At 32.7% G+C, this 16768-nt stretch overlaps 1 long non-coding RNA gene and 1 other non-coding gene across 2 annotated transcripts; both read left to right on the plus strand.

Moving 5' to 3' along the window:
- The first annotated feature begins 2192 nt into the window (after window positions 1-2192).
- Window positions 2193-2263, plus strand: TRNAG-GCC (transfer RNA glycine (anticodon GCC)). The gene has a single exon. It is a non-coding gene; the product is annotated as a tRNA-Gly (tRNA).
- A 335-nt stretch (window positions 2264-2598) lies between these two features.
- LOC139095589 (uncharacterized) lies at window positions 2599-6527 on the plus strand. The gene is made up of 3 exons (XR_011544882.1): window positions 2599-2764; window positions 6066-6146; window positions 6414-6527. It is a non-coding gene; the product is annotated as an uncharacterized lncRNA (long non-coding RNA).
- The last annotated feature ends 10241 nt before the right edge of the window (window positions 6528-16768 follow it).

Genomic DNA, 16768 nt, shown 5'->3' on the forward strand with positions numbered 1-16768 from the left:
GGTAAGAAAACAGAATTTATGGAAGCCTCTCGTCAATGCCATAAAAAGTATCCAAAAAAAAAGTGTTTATTTACATAGAAAAGCTCTCCGTTAAATCTAAAGACACAGCCACGAAGGAATGAATTCAATTGAAAGAAAAATCGAGGCAGACTCAACAGCATTGATGAGGGATGAACAGCAAAAAAAAGAAGCAAAATTGTCTCATTTTAATTCCCATTGCTTTAGAAAATTTTTCATCTGTTAAGCAACTGGCATACTCATTTTTTTTTTTGGTACAAAGTCATATTAAGGCATAAAGGAGGAAAAAAGGGATTCGATGGGTTTTATAATCCTTTTTACCATTTCTATCTCATAAATTGGATAGAAAAAAAGGCATCGACTCGCTTTCCTCTCCAATTCTTCTGTAATACATGAGCATTTGCCTCCTTTTTTGCTGCTGCTGCTTCCTTTGTGATCATCTTAGCCTAATTTATGTTATATTGAAAACATTTTTCTCATCCTCACTTCCTTTTAACAGCTTTTGTAATTTTATTATGAATTCATTCTTGTATAGGTGATTAAAGTGTTGTTACAGATGCTGCTTTTTGATGACTAATGCGATTTAGATTTTTATTCATGATGAAACACATGAGATTTTTTTTATGAATACATATTTTTTAATGAGTGAGCTTTAAAAAGCACTCAATGGAAGCAAATTTGTGGAAATTTTATGGAAATTTAATGATTTGGAACTTGGATTCAACTGATCTGTCCCTAAATTCTCATCATGCTCGCTCACTTATTGAACTTAAACATTATCTAAATCAGTGCTGGACAACCTTTTATTTTTTAAGGACACACCTTGATGATAATCATCAACCAAACCCGCACACGGCATACGGTTCATGACATTTAAAACTTTTATTTGTCGGCAAACTAGTGTGACACACAGGTTGCCCACAACTGATCTAAAATATACAGTTTTTTGGGGTACAGTTGTTGAAATCAGTACGATTTTGCATGTACGCTTATCTAATCTTTGCACTCTTAGAAAAATTCTAAAATTTAATTTTAGATTTGTATGGAAAAATCTAAAATTTAGTTTTTAACATAGCACCTAAAACTAAATTTTAGATTTTAAAACTAAAATTTTAAAATTTAAAAACTTAAATTTTTAATTCTAAAATTTTAATATTAAAAATTTTCCATAGAAAAACTAAAATTAAGGTTTTAAAATTAAAAATTAAAATTTTAAAATTCTAAAAATTTTAGTATTAAAATCTAAAATAAAGTTTTAGGTGCTATGTTAAAAACTAAATTTTAGAATTAAAAATTAAATTTTAGATTTTTGATTTTTATTTCCTGTAATAAGGAGCAGAAAAAATTCAAAGCAGCCATTTGTTATGACTAATAGCTCACACAAGTGAGTAAAGAAAGGGAAACATGCTTCATAAGTTGCTAATTTTATAACAACTTTTTCTAAATTTTTCATACAAAGTTGGCACATACTTCATCAAGTGATTTCTGAATGCGCTTGTGAAGTTTTATGAGAAAAATTTTTCTAAAAAATTAGTTTTAGAATTTTAAAATTCGGGTTTTAGATTTTAAAAATTAAAATTTTAGAATCTAAAATTAAGTTTTAATATTTTAAAATTAAGTATTAAAATTAAAAATTAAATTTTTAAAGTAAAAAAAAATTTATTCTAAAACTAAAATTTTAGAATTATTTCTAAGAGTGTGATAACTGAATTTGATAAATTGATTATTATTCATTTCTAACATCGATCTAAGCGAAAGTATTGTCGGATTCGATTATTTTTCCACTGTTTCTAGTCACATAAACTCGGTTTGTGTATTCGCGACAAAAACCAAACCGTCATTTACGACAAGAATAAAAAACTCCTTCTGGATGACACCGCGTCAAAAAAACAATGAATTATCATAAAAATTTAAGATAAGCAGCTGCTTGAGCTCTCAAAATATATTATACTTAATATTGTAATATTGAAAAATAGAAGCAAATTTTTTTTGAAAACAGAAGACCACTGTTTCTTTATTTTTTAAAGTCACGCTACATTTAAACTTATTTTTTTTTTCTAAAATCAATCAATTTCACGCTATGTTTAAAAGTTAAAATTATTTAAAACGTCAAAAAATTATTAAATATATGATTAAAATATGTAAAATTGTAAATGTGAAATTTATCTTCAAATGCATTGTTGGTTCAGTGGTAGAATGTTCGCCTGCCACGCGGACGACCCGGGTTCGATTCCCGGACAATGCAGAAGTTTTCTTTTTTGCAACATCAACCTTTCATCAGTAAATTTTTTAATTTTTTTGCAGATTATCATCATTATTATAACTTATTACGTTACGTAATTTAAGTTTGGCTTCCGAAGATATATTATGCTGATAATCATTTTAGCTTAAAACGCGACATTTCCGTTCTAAATTCAGCTATGAACCGGATTTTACTGAAAAAAATTTAATGAAAATCATTGTTTCTATTTTTATCACATTTAGAGCTACTTTGTAAATTCTATAAATAGAATTTTCGCACTTAAAATTAATCGTCAACGATATCACGTTGAGCACAACAGTTTTCGTCCGATCACTGAAGTTAAGCAACGTCGAGGATAGTTACTACTTGAATGGGTGACTGTTTGGGAACGCTTTGTGTTTTTGGCTCCTTTTTTGCTAGATTTTGGAATATGACCAGTTTCAGGTGACATCTGATGAAGAACTATTGGATCCTGGATCACAATTGATCTGTACGGCCAGCAAAGTAAGTATGAAGCTAGGATGGAACATTGTGGTTCCTTACGGCACATTGAAGTGTTGAATATAAACAAAGATGGCACACCACTAACTTGGACGACCAAGATGTCGTGGTCTACAGGAAGGTCCCTAGATTTATAAAACAACAAGAATGTTAGAGCAATTACCAGCCATAATACCACAAAAAAATCCTCTCAATTGCTGTCATTGAAAAAAATCAAATAAATCACCTCAAAAACGCTTCACCGTAAATAAAAAAAAGAGTCTCCCTTGACCCACTGCCATTCAATTATCACTCATGTTTTAACAAATTTACACTTGATGAGATCTGAAAAAAGTTATATGGGTACTTGAGAAAAATGCCATAAAACATTTTGCCTGTCAAAAAAGGTCGAAATAAAAAAAAATGCGGTTCATGGTTTGATTTTCACTTTAGTCCAGTGGTGGTCAACCTTTTAATTATGGTGGGGACAACTTGGAACGAAGCCGCATACGGTGTACGGCTTATGATAATTTGAAATTTTTTGGTGGCACATTAGTGGGTCGCAGCACACAGGTTGTCTGTTTTAGTCATAACTTCACTTTAGTCCAGTGGTGTTCAACCTTTTATTTAACGTGACACACCATGTCACGAAACCACATGCAGCATGCGGCTCATGAGAATTTCTAACTGTTTAGCGACACTCTAGTGTGTGTCGCGGCACACAGGTTGCCCACCAATGTCTCAGTCAAATATATATAAAAAATTGTTTTATGAGTTTTAGCATTAATTAAAAAAATCCTCATCAACCTTAATCTACCCCTCAGCTCCTAACGATTTTTCATTACATTTCTCTCGTCTCAAAAAAAGAAAATCATTTAAAAGCCAACAATCAACGAAAGCACAAGTGAAGCATAAAAATTTAATGATCATTTTAAATTATGAAATTAATCATGAATGTAATTTGTGTAGGATACAAAACAGCATAACGTACGGGGTTAGGGTTATAAAATGAATAACAAACAACAGTCACGAGAATAAAAGACCAAAATTCAGTCATGTAAATTTGATTTCATTATAACAACAAAAGTAAACCAATTACAGCTCTAGACTATTGTTCAGTCGGTGATGATAGAAAGGGGTTTTGAAGTATCATGAAAAGCTCTTAACAATTTGCCATTTTTTTTTTTGTTTGGATTTTGAAGGTCCATTAAATATTGAATTTTTTTTTGTAAATAAATTGTGCGTGTTATGGAAATGACCGATTAAAAATTAAAAGGTGGACTGAATTTAAATATTTATTTTGTACTGAGTACTGTTTTTAAACCATTTTATGAGTTTATGGTCTGTGCTGACTGTTTTGTTGACTCTGAATAAGATTTGGTCTTAGTAAGAACTTAACCTTATTTGTAATTTTGCTAATAATTATTGAAAAAATTTGAAAAAAATTTAAAATTTCAAAAAATATTTTGAAACTTTTAAAAAATCAAAAAAAAATAAAAATTTAAAAAAAGCTTCAAATATTCTAAAAATTATATAAAAAAATTCAAAAAAAAAACTTTAAAAAATATTTTAAAAATTCAATAAAAAAAAAATTAAAAATTCAAAAAAAAATTTAAAAACTTGAAAAAAAAGTTTTAAATATTTAAAAATATGAAAAAAAAATTTAAAAATGATTTAAAAAAAATTTACAAAATACTTTAAGCATCAAAAAAAAGTTTTAAAACTCAAATAAAGCTTTAAAAATTCAACTTCTTTTGAATTTTTAAATTTTTTTTCAAATTGTTGAAGCTTTTTAAGAATTTTAAAAAAATAAGCTGATTTTTTTAAAAAAATTTTTTGAATTTTTGAAGCTTTATTTGAGTTCTAAAACTTTTTACTAAAAATTCGAAAAAAAAGTTTAAAAAATTAAAAAAAAAGTTTGAAAAATTCAAAAAAAACATTCAAAAATTAAAAAAGAACCTTTTAAACCTTTCCTAACCTTCTTCTAAATTCCCATCCACTCCAACTTATTCATTCAAGTAATAATCATTCCAACTCTAAAAATAAATTTCTCATAAAATTCCATCTCTATAAAAACGAAAGAGCTTAAGTACGAAACCCAAGAAATATAGCATTCACCTGTAAGATGTTAAGGATTCAGTTTGTAGTAGTTTTTCGTTCAAAGTTTAAAGACCATCGTGAGGAGTGCTTTAAAACTTTTAACATGAACGTGTTCACACTGTCATCAATACTTTCAGAATTTTACTATCGCAAAAAAAAAGTAAATTTCCATTCAGTTTTATACCTTGGAAAAAAAGAGTCACTTGAATAGCTTGTTGAGATGAAAAGTTGGGGAGGATTTGTTGACATTTTGACTGAGATGAGTGAGCAGTTGATGTTGATTTTGAAATTTGAGGTGTGCATTTATTGAACAGTGAGGACTTTTTACAGAAAAAGTAAATGTTTGGCATTACAATTCTTCAGGTTAAGTCCGACAAAATGTCAAAATCAAGCGCCGACGTGGTGGTTGCTTTTGGATCGACTAAGCGACTTGAGGACAACTTGAACAAAGTCAGATGAGAAGTCTTTTAATTTATATACAATCATGATTATAGCCAGAAATTAGACAAATACAGCAAAGGGCTTGGCGTGTCTAGTAGAGTACACATCATTGTCGACCAAACCATGATCAAACCTCTTTGGAACCTTATGAAATGTTAAAAGATTTCAAACCAGTTACATCCTTTAAACTTGACAACAAAGAGCCTTAACCCGAAAAGCACATGACTCAGAAATCACCAACAATCCAGCCCCAGTTCAACGTGACTCTTGCCATAGGTCAGATTCGATGACATTCAGCTTCAGGTCATTGTCAAGTTAACCTTTGCTCAGATTTTCTTCAACTTCTGTGTCGAAGATTCCTTTTCATTTTCCAAGACAATCTTCAAGATTCCTTATCAACATCCCTAACCTCAAAACACTCAATAAAATCTAATCAACATCCTCAAATCTAAAATGCGTCACGCTTCCAAATCGAATAGCAAATTCGATGATTTTCCAACAAATCTTTGAGTTTTTCATGTTAAAACATTGATAGGGAATAAGATGATTCAAAAGATTTCTTCCCTTTTTATTTTATGATCCCGAACGAACACCTTTTATGTCGTAAATCAAAATGTGCATGTTCTTCTCACTCGTCGTATATATATTTTTTTATTCTTAAAGCAATGAGAAGCGATTAAATTTTATGGCGCGTCATAAAAAGAAAAAAGGTTAAAAATTTGCTAAAAAAACCCTTTTTTGTCTTCTTATTTTTCCATCTTGTTGATTCTTATAAATAATTTAGATGCACGCGAGAGGATCTTTCGTCGGTGAAACTTACCATCACCTGCTATCCATACTAATTTGTGTCATAAATTCGGCTATAGTAAGTGTTTTGTGAGGTTTTAATGTTGCAAACCAGAGTTGCCAAACAGGCATCTGGTATAGGTAAAAACAGTACAATTTCTGGATAATTTGTGTGGTTTTGTAAGAACATCATGCATGGCAGTGACAGGTACATACAAAACCATACAAATTATCAAGAATTTGTACGGTTTTTAGCTATGACAGGTTCTCATTTTACAACTCTGATGCAAACTTTTGTTTACATCGTAAAAAAAACTACAATTTAATTATGTATGATCCATTTCAGCACCATGTTTTGTATACATAAATTTTATATTGACTATTTCAGATGTTTACTTACTAAAAATGTTTATAGATCGAATTTTATTGTTCTTGATTTAATTAAAAAATTGTGACTCGATTTTTATGACTTTCAATAAAAAATAGAATGAAATTATTTTTATGAGCTTTTTCTTAATCTACTGCTGTGACTGTAATAATTATTGTCGCATTTTATATTGTTTGACTTTTTTATAGATCTAATTTAATAAGATTGAGAGATGAGACATTAAGATTGAGATTTAGGTTGAATGTAGTCGTTAAAGCTATTTTGTTGAATATTTCTTTAATTATATGCGGTTATTTTTGTGTGATTCTTACAACTTTAAGTTCTGCTGACACCAATTGGACTAACTTTCAAGTCCAAATATTATTTTTTTAATGCAAAAAATCACCTTTTATTGCTCAAAACCCCTTTTTCTCTTTTATTCTTGTCAATGCTCAAGCTGTCGATGACATAACTCGAATCTTTCGATTACTTCTGCCAGTTCGGGATATTGAGAACCCTAGCGTTCTTATCAACACATCCAATCCAAGAAATTTTCGGTCTTTTCCTCGATCTTTTCCGTCCACAAAGTCTGCAAAGTGACTCTATATACTGGAGCATCACATGACCTGCTCTGCTCACATGACCTGCTCATCTCAAGCGGAGAAGAGTGACAATATAAACAGCCTGGAAAAGCTGAAAGAGTTCATAATTATTCATAATCGCAGTATTCGTCTCTCAAAGACACCAAGTGCTTCCTCAACTGCTTGTGGAGAGTTCCAGATTTCCGAGCCGTATAATGCAATAAATCAAAAATGCGTTTAGTATAGCTTGACCTTGGAAACTTTAAACAGACTCTTGGACGTAAATGGGTGCTTTAAGCTGTAGTATACACCATATGCTGAGTGGTTCTGTTTACAATAATTTGAAATAAATTGTTAAAATCGTGACTTTTCAATATTCAAGGTAGTGATTGACCAATGTTTCTGTGTCAAGGTGATGCCAAAATCATCCATAATAAAGGGTGGTCAAAGGATTTTCGATTCACTGGGAAATTTGTACATTTAACTCTCTTGAGGTCTTTTGGACTATTTTGAGTGTCAATATTCCCAACATGGGAACACAGCAGCGTCCCGCTTAAAATACATCAGAATGCCGTCCTAATTAAACAGCATAACGTACGTTCAAACGTACCTTCTGACAATTATGCCTAAAACCCTGTTTGATACTCCATAAATGTCCCATGACTATATTTCTGAACCTCCACTTACCATATGCTGTGTTCAAAAACTTTCATCCCAAAAAAATGCCCAAAAAATTCAACACCAACTAACTACATCACAAAAAAAGTTCCAATTAACATTCAACGTCCACCAAAAAACATGCAAACGTATATCCATTAAAAAAAAAGGTGATTAAATAAAATGTGAAAAGTTTATTAACCCAATATGTTTTCCCATCGATTAAAGACTACAGATAATTAGATTATCTTAATTGAAAACTTTTAGTCGATGCCACAAAAATCTCGATATTGCCATAAAACCAACCAGCATCGTGCAACATTCGAGTAAGGTTATCGTAATCAATTTATTGACTTTATTCGATTAAATTGATGATATTTTGATAACATATAAAATAAAATTGTGTGCATTGACATTTTGTAAGAGTCATAAAAGTCCTAGCATGTGCTTAATGGCCATAAGTTTCATTTTTCCATCCTTTTTTTGAATTTAACTATGGTAAATATTGTCGATAAACAGACATTAAAAAGGTAAATTATATCCCTCAAAACCTTATGCAATTAAATTTATGTTACAGCATAAAATTTTAGTATGCAAACAATGCATTGAGTTCGTTTTTTTTTTTGTAGCTAACGACGAAGGTACAACATATTGTAAATATTTGAGTGGAATCATTTTTGATGATGATGTTTGGCTTCTCTCATTGGATATAATGTTTGGCACAAAAAATGTGGGGTAAGTTTATCTACCATAATTGTGTGTGTAAACGAGAAAGTTTTATGGAGGTTTGTTCCAGATGATAAATTGAAATTTTTTTTTTATTCCTGATAGTTTATGAGGATTAAATAATGATGAGAATTTTTTTTAAGGTTTGAAATATTTAAAGTGCATGTCGAGGAGATTTAATGATCTTTATTTTCTTCATCATAAAAATATTTTACAATCTGATGTTGACACTTGAGTAAGCTTCAGGGTTGGCAAGTGTCCAATAGTTCAAAAATGCGCCTGTAATGTTGTGATGCATCTAAAACATGTCCAGCGATAGAGCCAGCTTGAGGCGACTCTTGTGGGAGGTCATGAATCACAACTGATCTGTCCTACCAGCGTAAGTAAGTAAATAAATAAGTAATTAAGTAAGTAAGTAAGTAAGTAAGTATGCATCCAAAATCAAATTGTGAAGGTGCAGACGTCTAACATGCAATGAACATGTCCTCAAGAGTTAGCCTTAGTCTTTTTAAATATACTTGTTGAGCATACTAGCGAGTGAGCTTTTAGCTTATTCTGCTCTTGAAAGAACGCTCTTTATCTGCAAGGTGACTAGAGCATATCGGTTGTCTCAAATACGATGTTCTGACATTTCTAAGCAACTTTAAGCTTAAATATCAAGTAGAACTGAGTAAAAACTTGGGTCCAGTGGGAATCAAACCATTTTATACCCATTTAATTATAGCATTTGATGTTTTTGTTATACTGTAGATGTTTCTGTTACTGTCGACTGGCCATTATTCAAGGCGTATACAATTTTCAGATGATATTATGAGCATACACACCAAATATTGAAGTCGATTTGAATTTTGTACGAAGTTGAGCCAACTTAAGTCGACTTTTCCATACAAAATTCGAGTCGATTATGAGTTCGGACACAAACAGAGTTGTATAGCCAAACAGCAATTAGCGGTTGTATTCAATTAGAAAATTCTTAGGATTGAACCTGGGTTCGTTAAGGTAGGAAATTGACATTGTTACTTATGGGAATCGAACACATTAACCTAACAATAGTTGTATGCAAGCTTGATAAAATGCAATTTCAAACAATTAATCTACTCACAAAAGTATCTAAAATATGACTCAAATATTCAAAAACCCCAAGAAAAAAATTATCTTAAATCCACAACCCCCTTTCTACATTCCCACAATGTAATTTTCATTAGAATAGAATAGAATGAATTGTTGGGTTTGCTAGATAGCAAAGAAGCACTGCGATCATCGATCTGTTGTACTATCCCATTGTTGCTAGTTTAAAATTCCAGTGTCCTTGATAAAGCCAACTATATCTACATAGCGTTGTTTACATATCATCTCAATACCGATTTGCTCGTAATTAAAATGCTTAACTCTTTGCCGACGTAGTGTCCTACATTTACATAGAATATGAACAATGCTTTCCTCGTCCTTACTGCAAAACCTGCAAGATTTATCATTAGTTAAATTCATCTTAAAAAGAAAACTGTTGATACTCATGTGTCCTGTTAGAGCACCTATTAAGATGCTTAAGTCTTTCCTTGACAGTATAAGGGCATCTGATATTTTGTTTTTATTCTTTGGACCAATTAGACTTTTTGCTGTATTTGCCCCTTCGTGTGTGTTCCATATCCTAAAGTGCTGTCTTGACAGCCATTCCTGAATTTCCATTTTTAGGATTTTAAATCGATAGTGTACTGTCAGATCATGTGACTCCTTCATAGCAGCTTCCTTAGCCAATCGATCAGCCTCCTCATTGCCTACTACTCCACTGTGACCCGGTATCCATCTAAGGATTACCTCATTTTCAATACCTAAAGCTGATAAACTGGACATGCAGTTCAGTATCGTTTTTGATTTCACTTCTTGTTTACTTAAAGACATTAGAGCAGACTGACTGTCTGTAAGAAAACATAGCCTTTTACCTTTTAACTTCAAATCTAGACAGTACTTAGCACAAACACCAATTGCTAGTACTTCTGCCTGAAAGACAGAAGCATGATCTTGCAATTTGTAGGATAACGTAAAGTTTAGATCTTTGCTGAACAACCCAATTCCAACCCCATTCCCCGATTTTGATGCATCGGTAAACACAAATTGGTAGTTTTCGTCAGTCAAGTCATTAGATGTATTCTCAATAAAGTCTGATTCCATCACCTTAAATGATTTGTTAAAAACTAAATTGGACGCTAAATGATCAGATTCTAGCGTATACAAGTTTACTCCTCTAAGAAAATGATTTAGCTCCATGTGACCTGTGAAAATCCAGTTATACACCCATAAATTGTTAATCACGAGTTTACTTGCGCTTGTCTGAGCTTTGGCCTCAATTCTAAAACGTAGAGGTGGAAGCTCAAGCATTCTGTCTAGAGCCACCTTAGGCGTAGTCTTCCATGCGCCAGTAATTGCTATTTCCGCTATTCTTTGCAGTTTCTCAATTTTTGAGAAGCTGTTATCTGTTTCATTTTGTGCCACCAGACAACACATCCATATGATATTCTTGGTAGTATGATTTGCTCATATAACCAATACATCATGTTAGGCTTTAAACCCCAATTTTTTCCAACTATAGTTCTACATGCCCAAAAAGATTTCATAACCTTGTTAACAATAAAATCAACATGCAAGTTCCAGGTTAACTTCCAGTCCAAATAAATACCTAGATATTTAGCCTCATAACTGAATTCAATTCTTTGCCCATACATTGTTGGACAACTTAAATCAAGTTTACGCTTTGTGGTGAATGGTATCACCGTGGTTTTTGCTGGATTAACAGACAGTCCAACCTTGTCACAAAAATTTTGTACAATATTTAGAGACCTTTGAAAAATATCCAGCACCGTGCTGGTAAATTTTCCTTTGACTAGAATAAAAATATCGTCTGCGTAACCTTGAGCAAAGATACCACCAGACTCATTAAGTTCTACTAATAAATCATCTATGACTAATGACCACAAGATGCAAGACAGGTTGCCACCTTGCGGTGTACCACGACCAACTCTTATAAAAACTACTTCTCCATTAAGAGATGCCTGCACAATTCTGTTTCTTAGCATGTTGTCGATCCAATTTATAACAGTGTCGGGGACACCCCTTCTATGTAGGGCTCTGGTAATAATATCAAAGCGAGTGTTATCAAAAGCTCCTTCAATGTCGACCAGCCCCCCTAACATGAAATCCTTGTCAATGAATCCCTTCTCAATTCTTGACACTATACTATGTAAAGCAGCATCCGTTGATTTTCCCGGTTGATAAGCGTATTGATATTTTGATAAAGGATAATTAGTCAAAATTTCATCCCTTATATAACGATCAACGATCTTTTCTAAAACTTTCAAAAGAAAGGACATGAGACTGATGGGCCTAAACGACTTAGCTTCCGCGTAAGTATTTTTGCCTGGCTTAGGAATAAAAACGACCTTAACTTTTCTCCATAATTTGGGAATGTATCCTGTTTCTAAGCTAAACCTGAATAAATTGACCATGAAGGTCATCAATTGAGCCAAACCTTTCTGTAATAAAACTGGGAAAATGCCATCCTCCCCCGCAGATTTAAAAGGCTTCAGAGACCCTACTGCCCATCCTATCTTTTCCTCTGTGATAATATTGCTCGGCAGAAAATCATCATTCGACCAATTTATTTTTTCTTCATTGGCATTTTCTGAACTATCAATAATAACAGAGCCCGGAAAATGCGTATTCAATAACAACTGAAGACTTTCACTGCTACTGTGTGTGAAAGAACCGTCAGTCTTTTTTAGAGCCCCAATTGTTGTGCTTAGATTTCTTTTAGCCATTAATTTATGAATTCTCGCACATTCTTCATAACTTTCAATTTCGTCACATTTATTTTTCCAGGAGTTGAAAGCTGCTTCCTTTACAGCTTTGCTGTAGTTATTTAAAAGCTCTTTGTAACCAGACTTTAAAGAAGCAGACTCTATACTCATACCTAGCCTAACTAGTTTCCTACTTTGATTCCATTTTTTCCTTACTAATTTCCTCATTTTACTTAATTCTTCATTATACCAGTTGTTTTTTCCAAACTTAAAAGGCTTACTAATTTTACAATTATTTTCGTATGCTTTAATTATGGCTTCATTTAGTTTGCAAGAGAGAATCTCAGCTTCTCTTTGAGTTGAAATTCTCGGTTCTAAACTTTGCAAATTGCTGATTAAGCTGCCCTTATAACCTATCCAGTCCGTGTTTCTCGGATTACGAAAAATCTCTCCTTCACCCACGAATGATTCCACTTCAAAGTTAATATACCTATGATCTGAAAGAGATGGCTCTTCCGAGACCTTCCAATTTCTGATTAAATTACTTGCCGCCCTGTTTGAGAAAGTGATGTCAATCACTTCTTCTCTGATACTATTTCCAAAGGTGGGAGCATTACCTTCATTTAAAATAATTAGTTCTTTAACAAGAACAAAGTCCAGGATGCTATCACCCCTCTTATTAGTGTCACTACTACCCCATATTACATTGTGTGCATTGGCGTCACATCCAACAATAAAATTCAACCTATTTGTGCAGCAAAAATCAACTAAATTGACAATATTGGGACTAGGAGGATCTGAGGTCGCATCGTATGGGAAATACCCGCTACAAAAAACGATATCCGTTTCACCCCCCTTCTTGTCTTTATAAGTTATCTTTACTGCAACTTCGTCATTTGTCGTAAACTGATGTAACATGAAAAACTTTAAGTTCTTACTAAGCAAAATGCAGGATCTCACCTTGCCGTTATTCTGATTATAAAGAACCTTGCCATTTTGAGTGTGAAAATTGACAGTATTGTCCTTCATGTAAGGCTCTTGAATGAGTACTATATCAAAAAGGCCCTTATCAAAGTTCTTACTTAATTCTAAAGTGGCAGCTTTTGAGTGCTGCAGATTAGCTTGGCATACTTTCATTAATAATTAAACCAATAAATTAAATATGCGGGACCTTCACCATGTAATGTCATAAATATCTGAAATAACAATTTAAAATTATGTTTTTTTGAACTAAAAATTTCCGTTGTATATTCCATGCTTATTTTTATTCAGAAATGCTATAAAACAGCAAATTCAGATTGCAAGGTATTGGCAAAGCCGCCCTAGCAACTGGAATCATCTTCATTAGTTAATTCTTCTACTACTTCAAAGTCCATACTGTTCTGATCACTCATGCTCTCAACAACTAAATTGTCAGTATTGGCATTATTGCCGCCTGACTTTTCTACTTCCTCATCAATAAAATGGAATTTTACCTGTGTTAGTCCGTAGGCGAGATACCAGTTTCGATCTTCTAAGGCCTTGACACTTTCTGTTGCCATTTCCATCACGATAATACGACCATCATATCTAAAATGTCTCTTGTTTGATATAAGCCGCCAGGTGGAGAAGTCAAAACCAATGTTTTGAACTTTGAAGCGATGCATGATTGCTTTATCAATGCTACACTCTCCCGGCGCAAAGACTCTACACCTTGGTCTGACAGGCAGCTCATCAGCATTAATGACGTGAATGAATTGTCCTCTGAGCCTAACTGCCTTGACTATATTAGTTAGCCAGTCAACTGATTGTTGTCCAATACATTTAATTTTCCAATATCCGTCTAACAGCTTCCTTGATGGAATTGCGGTGCTGCTTCCCTAATTTCAACATGTCGATTTTTTTCAGAAGATGTTTCTCAAGAGCAGTGACACATTTTTCATCCATCAAGCTTTCTGGATAATTAACAAATTTCACGATAACCTCGTTTCCTTTTAAGATTTCACTGAACTTTTGCTGTTCTTCTTTGTAGCGTTTTGTCCTATTTAAATGAGCTAAATCTTCAGGCGATTGGATTTGACGCTTTCCTCCTCCCTTACTGGATTCATCATGGACGTTCCTGTTGGCTTTCAGCTTACGAATGGTGGCGCCGCTCGGCTTTTTCCTAATTGAAGTACCGAAAAGATTATTGTTAACATTATTACCATCTTCAGGCGCCGTGCTTTCATATCCAGTGGCACAAATCTCGTTTTTTTCTTCGATCGATAAGTCCAGATCAATAAACTGCTGCTCAGCCATAATAAACTTTATTTAAAAGCACTGTTGACCACTAAATTCAAATCTACACTTCAGATACACAAAGCAAATTTATTCGCGCCAAAATAAAAATAAAAATATAGAGAAGTTCAACTTTAAAATTTACTGACTATTTGTGATCTTAACACCTTAACTTCACACGGTTGTGATACTTTATGCTCTTAATTGTAGCTGTATCTGTTTACCGATTAATAAAGACACTTGTTTAATGACAAAAATTTAAAATAATTTTTCCGAAAAAGTAAACACAATGTCTGTACGTCTGAACTTCCGCGCGCTTTTGATGACATATCTATTTGTTAATAATTTTTCTCATGTCATTACAGAAAATGCCAGTTAGTGAAATTTTGCAGTGTTCTTATCAAGCATTTTCATTAAGTTACAAAAAAAATTCTTGTCAAATTATTTTTTTAAAAAAAACTTTTTTAATCAAAAGTTCGCAACATTTTTTCTTCGCTTAATCCTTTTCTCGGTATTTTTTTGTGACATTTTTCATTTTGCGATGTGCTTAATAGACACATGTATGTAACATAATTGAGTGATTTACCAAGTTTCTCATGTGAACTTTTTTTTGTCTTCGTTGGAAAGGTTTGAACTCAATTTGCGTTTAAAATGATGAATTATTTTTTGAGGTGACTGAGAGCTTTTGATTCTGTTAGGAGGTGGGTGGTTTTAGATGTCAAATTACGAAATTAGGCAGAAGAATCTATATGAAATGAGTAAGCGTTTTGTAAACTTGGAAAAATGATTTGTCTTGAAGGAGGTATACATGAGAATGGAACTTAAACATTAGTATAGGGTGACTTCTTGTTTCCAATAATAACAGGCAGCGAGCACGCTGTTTGGAGCTTGCTTTGCGAGAATATTTACGATCGTGATCTCAATTTCCTTTGTGCTTGAGAGCATATTTTTCTGTTAAGACAAGGGTATAGTATGCTTTCTCGCTAACAGGATTGGGATCCCGGGATTCCGACAATTTATCAGAACCGGGATTTCGAGAACGCATTAGGTGTAGTCGCATAGGGCCTTTATGCAGAATTATCTGTGTCCTTTTAACGAATTTTCAATCATATTTTGTTAATATCACCTGAGATGCGAATACGGTCTTTGCTGGAAAGCATCACTTATAAAGAATGTTTGTCATTTGCTTCATATTATCAACCACATGCTGCAAAATAAAGCCGTCTTTTTACAGGAATTTGGTTCAATTTTCATTGAAAGAAGCTGTTGATAGAGATATTATTGTACTTAGAATTGGGAATTTGCAAGAAGTTGCTTTAGTCGACATCTACGGAAGGTCATGGATCACAAATGATCTGTGTAGCCAACGATGCAAATAAGTAAGAGTTCAATTCCAATCAAAATCTACTTTATGAGGTTATTGTATGTTAAGTTGCCGACAAACTTTCACTTGTGACCCTAACAAGCGAAGAGACCACTTTTAGGTAACCTAGTGCTCCTACCGTATGTAGCATAAAATCATACTATTTGCTTATTGGGGTAATAAACAACAGCACATAATTAATTTTCTCTCATCTCATTTCGCAAAATTCGAGTTGCTATTTCATGCAATAAATTGCCTCGTTGCATTCGTATCAGATAATCATTGACTGAGATAATGCATAAATTAATTCATTCCATTTAGTAAGTTTAATTATTACAAATAATTGCACACAGTGTAGCAATATGTTTAAAATTTATTCATTATAATTCCACCCCGAAAAAACATTTTGCAGCAACTCAGCAAAAGGCAAAAGTTCAAGTTCCATGCCAACTAAAGAGGAACAAGTTTTAACAATAAATTTTCTAACAAAACATGGAGAAATTTTTAATTAAATTATAATGAAACTGATTTTTAATCAAGCAACTCACAAAGTTTTGAGTTTTGTGCTGAATTGTTTCACAAAAAAAAATTCCTTTCAAAAATAGAATTTGGAATTTTTCTATTAAATATTTCCGAAAAATTGAATGTAAATGAAATGTCAATAAATATTTTTTGTGCGCTACGGTGCATGAACTTAATTAAGAAACTTTTGCCTATGCAGGAATTCCATAAGGTCGACCTAAAATTATGCAGACAATGGCATAATTGAAAAGTTAGAGAGTAATTGGAGTTGATTGAATGGAGCGCATTTTATGGATTTTTGTAGATTTTGGTGAATTTTGAGGTGATGGTCAAGTTTTGGTGGCATTTTAATGCTTTTGCGGGTTTCTAGCTACAGTTATACAGTAGAATATGTGTCAACGTTACATTTTCCACTAACTAAGGTTCTACAAACTGGTA

The sequence above is a fragment of the Chironomus tepperi genome, unplaced genomic scaffold (assembly GCF_022539635.2).
Source record: "Chironomus tepperi strain 1889 unplaced genomic scaffold, CSIRO-AGI_Ctep_v1 contig_365, whole genome shotgun sequence".
In the NCBI taxonomy this organism is placed as follows: domain Eukaryota; kingdom Metazoa; phylum Arthropoda; class Insecta; order Diptera; family Chironomidae; genus Chironomus; species Chironomus tepperi.